General features: G+C 47.2%; 1 long non-coding RNA gene across 1 annotated transcript; it reads right to left on the bottom strand.

Moving 5' to 3' along the window:
* Positions 1–2,261: 2,261 nt before the first annotated feature.
* Positions 2,262–6,538, bottom strand: LOC121140259. The gene is made up of 3 exons (XR_005877051.1): positions 6,346–6,538; positions 5,827–6,108; positions 2,262–2,435 (listed from the first exon to the last, which is right to left on the bottom strand). It is a non-coding gene; the product is annotated as an uncharacterized LOC121140259 (long non-coding RNA).
* Between the last annotated feature and the right edge of the window lie 1,225 nt (positions 6,539–7,763).

The following is a 7,763-nucleotide window of genomic DNA, read 5'->3' as shown; positions in this document are numbered from 1 at the left end:
CAATAACTGGTTTAGGAACATCAGCGGTCCATGGGCAGAAGAAAGAAATTAAGATCCCCTTCTCTTACCATGGGCAAAGGTAGCTGAAAGTGGGTGGAAGACGTAAAAGTCAGACCAGAAGTTATGAAACTACTGGAAGGGGAGGCACTGAAAGATGTTGAGCTGGGCAAAAACAAACAAAACAAAACAAAACAAAACGAAACAAAAAACAGGACTATGGGGGCTGGAGAGATGGCTCAGAGATTAAGAGCACTGGCTGCTCTTCCAGGGGTCCTGAGTTCAATTCCCAGCAACCACATGGTGGCTCACAGCCATCTACAATTCAATCTGGTGCCCTCTTCTGGCATGTAGACAGAACAGTGTATATGCAACAAATAAATAAACCTTAAAAAATGAACTTAAAAAAAAAAAACAGGACTATGGATGTGGCCTTAAAAGCACAAAGGACAGATCTAAAGCAGACAAGTGGGACTGCAGTAAATCTAAAGCTTTCGTCCAGCAAAGAGAAGAAGTAATCGAGCCCGGAGGCAGCCAGCAGAGCAGAGGGAAACGTTTTCAAACTATTTTATCTGACAAGAGATTAAGTTCCAGGAGATATAATGAACTCAAACTCACCTACTTCTTAATAATCTGTTCAAAGGAGGTGAATGAGCCGAACTCTAAACCCAGCACCCCAGAGGCAGAGGCAGGTGGATCTCTGTGAGTTCAAGGCCAGACTGGTCTACAAAGTGAGTTCCAGGACAACCAAAGCTATGTAGAGAAATCTTGTTTCAAACAAAACAAACCAATCAACCAACCAAACAAACAAAAATAGGTGAATAACTTGCTTATTTAACACTCAAAAGAGGATTTACTAAGGGCCAAGAAGCACAGAAAAACAACAACTAACGAACAAAAAAACAGCCAGGTAGGGTAGCACCCTGTGGTCCAGTCCTTAGTAGGCTGAAGATGGAGGTTCCCTAGTTTGAAGTCAGTCTGAGATACAGTTTCAAGAACAAAGTTGAGGAACCATTGAGATGGTTCAGCTGGTAAAAGTGCTTGCTGCCAAGCCTGACAACCTGAGTTTGATCCCCAAGATCCACATGGTAGAAGGAGAAAACTGACTCCTGCAAACTGTCCTCTGACCCTCCTCCCCCGTGCTCTTCTGTAAGTCCCCTGCCACGAGCAACATGCATACAAAATCAGTCAGTCAATACTTTAAAAAAAATCTGAGATGGCCACCTCATTCTTGGGTCTACACCCAAAGACATCAAGCCCATAGTTGTGGAGGAGACACATGTTCTTGCCTGTAATGAAGCACTTTTCTCAGCTGCCAAGATCTGAATTAACCTAAGCATCCACCAAAACTGAGCAGATGAAGAAAATAAAGGAGATATACACAGCAAGTATTCATCGGCCATGAAAAGAACACAGTTCTGCCTGCCATTATCAGCAATAGGGATGAACTGGACAACATTGCTTTAAATGAAATAAATCAGGGGCATACTGATAAGGACAAGTACTGCATGTCCCCATCTATATATGAAAACAGAAGTTTATCTTTTCCAGTTTTTTCCTTGCATTTACTTACTTATTTTGTATGTCTGTGTGAGTGTGGGCTGTGGCACATGCATGAAGGTCGGAGGACAACTTTGCGGAGTCATTTCTCTCTTTCCACTGTAAGGGTCCCAGTTGTCAAACTCAGGCCATCAGGCTTAGTGGCAGTTGCTTTGCCCTCTGAGTCATCCCTCCAGCCCCAAGAACAGAAAACTGGACTAGTGAAGTGACACCCCATACCCTGAATAAACACTTTGTAATAAAGAGGAACAGAACAGTGATTGCCAGGCTGTGGGGGAGAAGGAGTAAGGCCAGCCAGCCAGCAGGTGCAGAGAGGGGCAAAGGAGTTTCCAAGGTCCTATAGCTCACAGGACCACCACTCTGTTATCAGCGAGGAATTGGCTGTTTTAAAGCAGCTGGTAGAGAGGATTTTGAATGTTCCCAATACACAGAATTGAGAGTACCCCTGGGGCGGGGGATACGTTGGCTACTCTGATCTTATACCTTGTGCACCTGTATCGAAATAGGCATGGACATGTGGAGTCGCTGTGCTGTCATTAGTGTTTTTAAAATCCCATCGAGTCAGAAGACACAGAATGCCACTAATGGGTGTTTCTTTCTGCCACGGTTTAATTGTGTGAATTCCAAGCAAGTCTGTTGTCAAGCCATCTTTTTATTTTTAGATTAACTTATTTTGTTTTACGCCTATGAGTGTTTCACCTGCATGTATGTCTGTGCACCAAGGCGTGTCTAGTGCTGGGAACCAAACCCAGGTCTTCTGCAAGAGCTGTTTTTCCAGCCCCAGGCCATCCAAGAACTCAACCATGTATTCATCTGTTCCGCCGCAGACAGTTATTTCGTATGTTCTGGATCCAGACACTGCTCTGGTAGCTTATATTCTACAAAGGACAGAAATATAATTAGCAGATAAGTAATGGAACACACTGCAGGGGACTTGCTGTTAAGGGCTGGGAGACATAGAGCTGGGTGAGGAGTTGGGTCAGGGAGATGGGAAGAACTTTCAGGCAAAAAGAGATCAAAAGGAAATGCAGGCGGGATAGGAGGTGTTGAGTCTCCCCAAATTCCATGGCCCCCACCCTCATCCCATTGTCCCCAGAACCAAGGCTCCTACCTCCCAGTCGATCCCTTTGTCACCTTCCTCATCCTTTCCTCTCACGCCCTTTCTCTCTTTCTTTCCTCCCTCCCTCCCTCCCTCCCTTCCTTCCTTCCTTCCTTCCTTCCTTCCTTCCTTCCTTCCTTCCTTCCTTCCTTCCTCCCTCCCTTCCTCCCTTCCTCCCTTGATCCCTTCCTTCCTTCTTTCCTTCTTTCTTTTTTTCCTTCCTTCCTTTACTAAATCTTGCTGGTGTGGCTGGAATTTCAAGTCGGTGCCACAGCACAGACCTTTCTTCATGACTTCTTACCTTTGACCCACAATCAATAGATGGCTTGCTTCCAGAAAGAAACAGGGATGTGAGATCTCGTCTTTCATATCATATGGGCATCTCTCTGGAAAGACTTTATTCTGTTCTGTTTACAAAAACTAACCACTGTGCTGGTAGTCACCAGTGGAGAGGGCACTAGGCAGGGAGCTGTAGATGGTCCTGGGGTCTGAGGGACGCCTTTAGCAGGTAGTGTGTTAGAAACTTAGGAGAGAGCACGGTGAGAAAAGCCCTGAGAAGCCAACCAACTCTGCTGCCATCCTGGCCCAGATCCAGTGTTTCCAGTTGGTCTACCCCAAAATCTGCCTCTATCTATGAACTGCTGGAATGCATGGAGGAGAGGGTCGTGCAGAACCAGATGTCATCACTGAATAGGGCCAGTCCTAGGACCACTGTCTGGCCCCCAGCTTGGAGCTGCTGCAGCTGCAGCCTACACTACTTTCCCTGATAGTATATGGAGTGTGTGTGTGTGTGTGTGTGTGTGTGTGTGTGTGTGTGTGTGTGTGTGTGTGCAATGGTGCTGCGCACAGGCTACAAACACAAAGCCTCAGGGAAGCTGACACCAAAGGCTAAGAGATGTATGACATCCTGGAACTCACATAGAACCTGCCCCCAAACACCCTGCCAAGCCACAAGATTACACTGACTTTGGGCAATAGTAGGGTATCTAAGATGAGTTCCTGTAATGGTCCAATATTTAAGGTACATCAGAAACCAGAACCTTTGAACCATATCAATGATTCACTGCAATGACTATTTGCATGTAAAACTGTTTGGGCAATAAATATACAGGTATGGTTAAGACTAATGGACACGGGCTGTGAACACAAACCTTGAGTGGAAGCTGCTGTGTTAGAGCTACTAGGGGGTATTGGATTTTGACCTTCTAGCTAGTTGTAGCTGGGGTGGAAGAATCAGAAATCTCTACAACCCACTGTATTCTGCAAGCAAGCTATTGTTTTGGCATCTGTGAAAGCTTAGTTCTGTGGGCAACCTGTGTTCCCAGTAGGAGTGAGACTGATCCAGCCTGGGGAAGAGAGAATCACCAGGGTGAGGTAGCAGGAAAGCCCAGGCCTCTGCAGGATGTGAACAGAATGCAGAGTCTCGGGGACAAAGGGCACAGCGGTCACCTAGGAGGCTGGCTGGTTCTGCCTTTGCCTTTTAATAGCCCAGGTGCTGGGTAACCATTTCCCCAATAGGCTCCCCTGGGCCTTGGAGGATGTTTGGCAGTGCCAGGGTATTTTTAGCCCTCTAGCAACTAGAGCAAAGCACTCAGCAGGCCAGCCTTGTTCTGGGGCTCTGAGACACACTTGGTGGTTTTCACAGAGGGGAATATGAGTTCTGTGGGTCTGGTCCAGTTCCCTGTCTCACTCCTGGGCTCTTTCAGGGGTCTTCAAGAGGGATGTCTGGTCCTCATTAGCTGGTTGCCATTGGGGATGCCTACCCAGGTGTTCATAGAAAGGAGAGAGCATGAAAGCTTTTCTTTTACCAGGACAGGAAGGGTGCAGAACCAGAGGCTGCCTGGATGGCTGCTAGCTACTCTCTGGGGGAGATAATGATGTGGACTAGGACCATGTGTGTTCTACGGGCAAAACAGAGAGCTCCAGGTTAAGTGTGGTGTGGAGGACCAGTGGACCCCAGGCAGAGGGAGGGAAGAGGTGGGCAAGGGTGACAGAAAACCACTTCCTGGGGACCCTGGGAAAGACATTCAGGGCTAGCTTGCTGCTCACCATCCTGATGTTGCATTCACAATGTTTGCAGTTAACAGGTCAGTCTTGAACATTGATCTGACAAATATTTGCTTAGATCACTGACCTAGGGGACTTCCCATGCCAACCCCTCCCCAGTGGCAACCTGAGAACTGGTGGCTTGAACCCTGAGTGGTCATGTCCGGAAGAGAACTCTCCCACCTGTGGGTGTGGGCTGGGGACTGGGATCTTGGGTAGCCACCTGCAAGAGATTCTTTGCAGTGGCTCCTTGGTGCAGGTGGTCAGAAGCGGTCAAGATGTGTGGCAGCTGCCCACACAGAGACACTCCACAAGGTCTAGGCTGACTGGGTCCTGTTTCCCACACCAGTCACCTTGTCTACCCAAGCCTGGGAAGGAGAGAGAGACCTTGTTTTCCAGAGAAAACAGATGGAGGCCCAGGGAGGCTGGAGTCAGAGTTTGGGAAAATTTCTGTTTCTCTCAACACCCACATTGACATTTGCATTTGATTAGGAACACACACACACATACACACACACACACACGCACACCACCACCACCACCACCACCATCATCATCATTGTCATCATCACCCCATTATTGGGCCATTTCCCTCAGGCTGCCACCACCCTGGATCCAGTTCTGACTCAGCCATCATCTCCTACGAAATTCTTGCAACTCTGGTTCTTGCTTTGCTCCATTTGCCTGGAAGTCAGGAAAGATTAAACAGCGTGGCCAAGCTTACACAGTGAATGGGGAAGCTGAGGTCAAATCAAGATGTGTGCTATCTCCCACGAGAGGAAGAGAAGACCAGAAGAACTTATGTGCCTGTTCTTGAAGATTCCAGAGCAGGGGCTGATGGGCAGGTCTGAACAATACAGAGCCGCTGTGTGTGAACTAGCTTCTTGTGTACGGCTGTGTTATGGATGCTCCTGGGCTTGGGAACTGAGTAGCAATAGGCCTTCTTAGTGCCAAATTGGGGGAGAACCTGTGAACTCAGGGTGCCTTAGGCTTTAAAGACTGACTAAAATGAAATGGCGTTTTGTGTAGGGTTCTCTGTCCCATGAAGCCAGGCTGTCACTAAATAAAACCTCTGAGTATTGTTGTTATTATTATTATGAATTATTATTATTTAGTGCCTTCACCTGGCCTATTCCCACATGCAAGCTGCCTTCTCATGTCTGCTGTGGTGGTCTTTATTTTTCCTCCTTGTGATGCATGTCCTCATTTTTACACTGTGGAGACCCTGGCGTCCTTTCCCGATGCTCTCCGGGCTCATCATCTCAGTTCACTCTGAGCATTGACACCACAGTGTCTGATCGCTGTGTTACCATTTTCCGTGTTGTCTTGGACTGTCTTGCTCACTCATTTAAAGGAGGTAATGGTTGCTTGACTGACAGGCAGTGGTATGCTGGGAAAACAGCTGTCTGGGAGAAAAAGCACCTGATGAGAAGAGCCAGCCAAATCTCATGGTGTAAATGTTCCCACCATAGTCAATGTCAAGCTAGAATAATTTATAAAAATCCCTGAGCAGGTGAAGGCGGGCTCTCTCCAGCTAGCTGTTCCTGGGCCTGCTGCTTTGTTCTCTTAATGTTTGGGCTTAGTAGGCGGGCCCAGCCTGTGCCACAAACCCTTGAAGACAGTTCCTTTTCCAAAGCACTTACTTTGTTTCTGGAAGAATTAGAACGGACGTCAGGGAAGAGCCTTTTCAAGTAGATCTGGTGGCACTCCTTCCCTGCTCCCTGTATCTAATGTTCCTTGGTGACTTCATAAAGACCTAGGGCTGATTCCTTCCCTTTGTCACCTGCAGTTGAATAGGGAAGGAGCGACTCTATGCAGTTCCAAGGTTGGATTTCCAGAGGCCCTGCATCTTTTTTGTTGTTGGGCCAATACATTTATTGAAACCCATTTTGCATATAGTTCATAGTTCAATCAGATAACCTATAAATATAACAACATTTTTCCCTTTGGACATCACTGTAGTCCATGTAAGTACTCAACAGTCAGTCATCTGAGCAAGTGCTCCAGGTCTTACTGCTAGGTTACAGACCTGAGTACACGTCACTCAGCAATGGCACTGATGCACTTAAGTAGCTCAGGGGCTTTCGAATGTGACCACTGGAGGCCCTGCATCTTACTGTGCTTCTCTTGGGACTTGACCAGCTCTCCTGTATGATGCCCGCACTGCCATGCTTAGACCATCTTTCAGGGAGCCAGACTCTGAAGGGCAGAGATACACCATCTTTGGTGAGTGATCCCAGATGAACTAGTTTCCAGAAATCTGACAGCAGGCCAGATGCCCAAGTAAACTAGCTGGGAACAAAAGGGTTACCCAGCCAAGCCCAACCTGCATGGCCCTTGGAAGCTAAATGTTCTAAGCACTAAATGTTTGCTTAGTTTTTCTCTTTTTTCTTTTTGTTGTTAAATAAAGCAGAAGCCAACTGATATAGCATCCTGATGTGATTTTTGTTGTTGTTGTTGTTGTTCTTATTTTATGAGACAGGGTTGCCCTGTATAGCCCTGGCTGTCCTAGAGTTAGATATATAGACCAAGTTGGCCTTGAAAGTACAGAGATCCTCTGCCTCTGCCTCTCAGTTCTGGAATTAAGGTGTGTGCCACCACACTCCGCCCATCCTTGCACTTATTAGGAGCTTAGTTCTGGTTGCATTACCCATATCTGAGTGAGGTAAAGGTAGAGCTTGTGTCTGTTAACCACAGACAAGCATTCCAGTTGCCAGCACAACTGACCCCTAGCATCCATCTTCTGGAACAGTCTCCCCACCACCTTAAGGAGTCCATAGGAACCCTGACATGTCTAAATTGCTAGCAAGGTGGTTGTGGAGAAAGTAGCTAGAAGAGAAAAAGAAATTACTGCTAAGGAAGAGACCTTGGGCGTTTACTGAGACAATAAGGAAGGTGCCCGGAGAGCAAGAATCCACTGAAGAGTCTGCAGGATGTGGACACTGATTAGACCAGAGCTAAGCTGATTTGGCCTTTGACTTTGCCTGCGTCATAGTGACCTGGGTTGGAAATTGCCCTGCCCCCACCTGATCAATGAAGACCTAGTTACCCTTTCCAGGAA

Source organism: Mesocricetus auratus, unplaced genomic scaffold (assembly GCF_017639785.1).
Source record: "Mesocricetus auratus isolate SY011 unplaced genomic scaffold, BCM_Maur_2.0 Super-Scaffold_100004, whole genome shotgun sequence".
Lineage (NCBI taxonomy): Eukaryota > Metazoa > Chordata > Mammalia > Rodentia > Cricetidae > Mesocricetus > Mesocricetus auratus.
The sequence above is the reverse complement of the archived record's forward strand: the minus strand, read 5'-3'. Positions and strand labels throughout refer to the sequence as shown.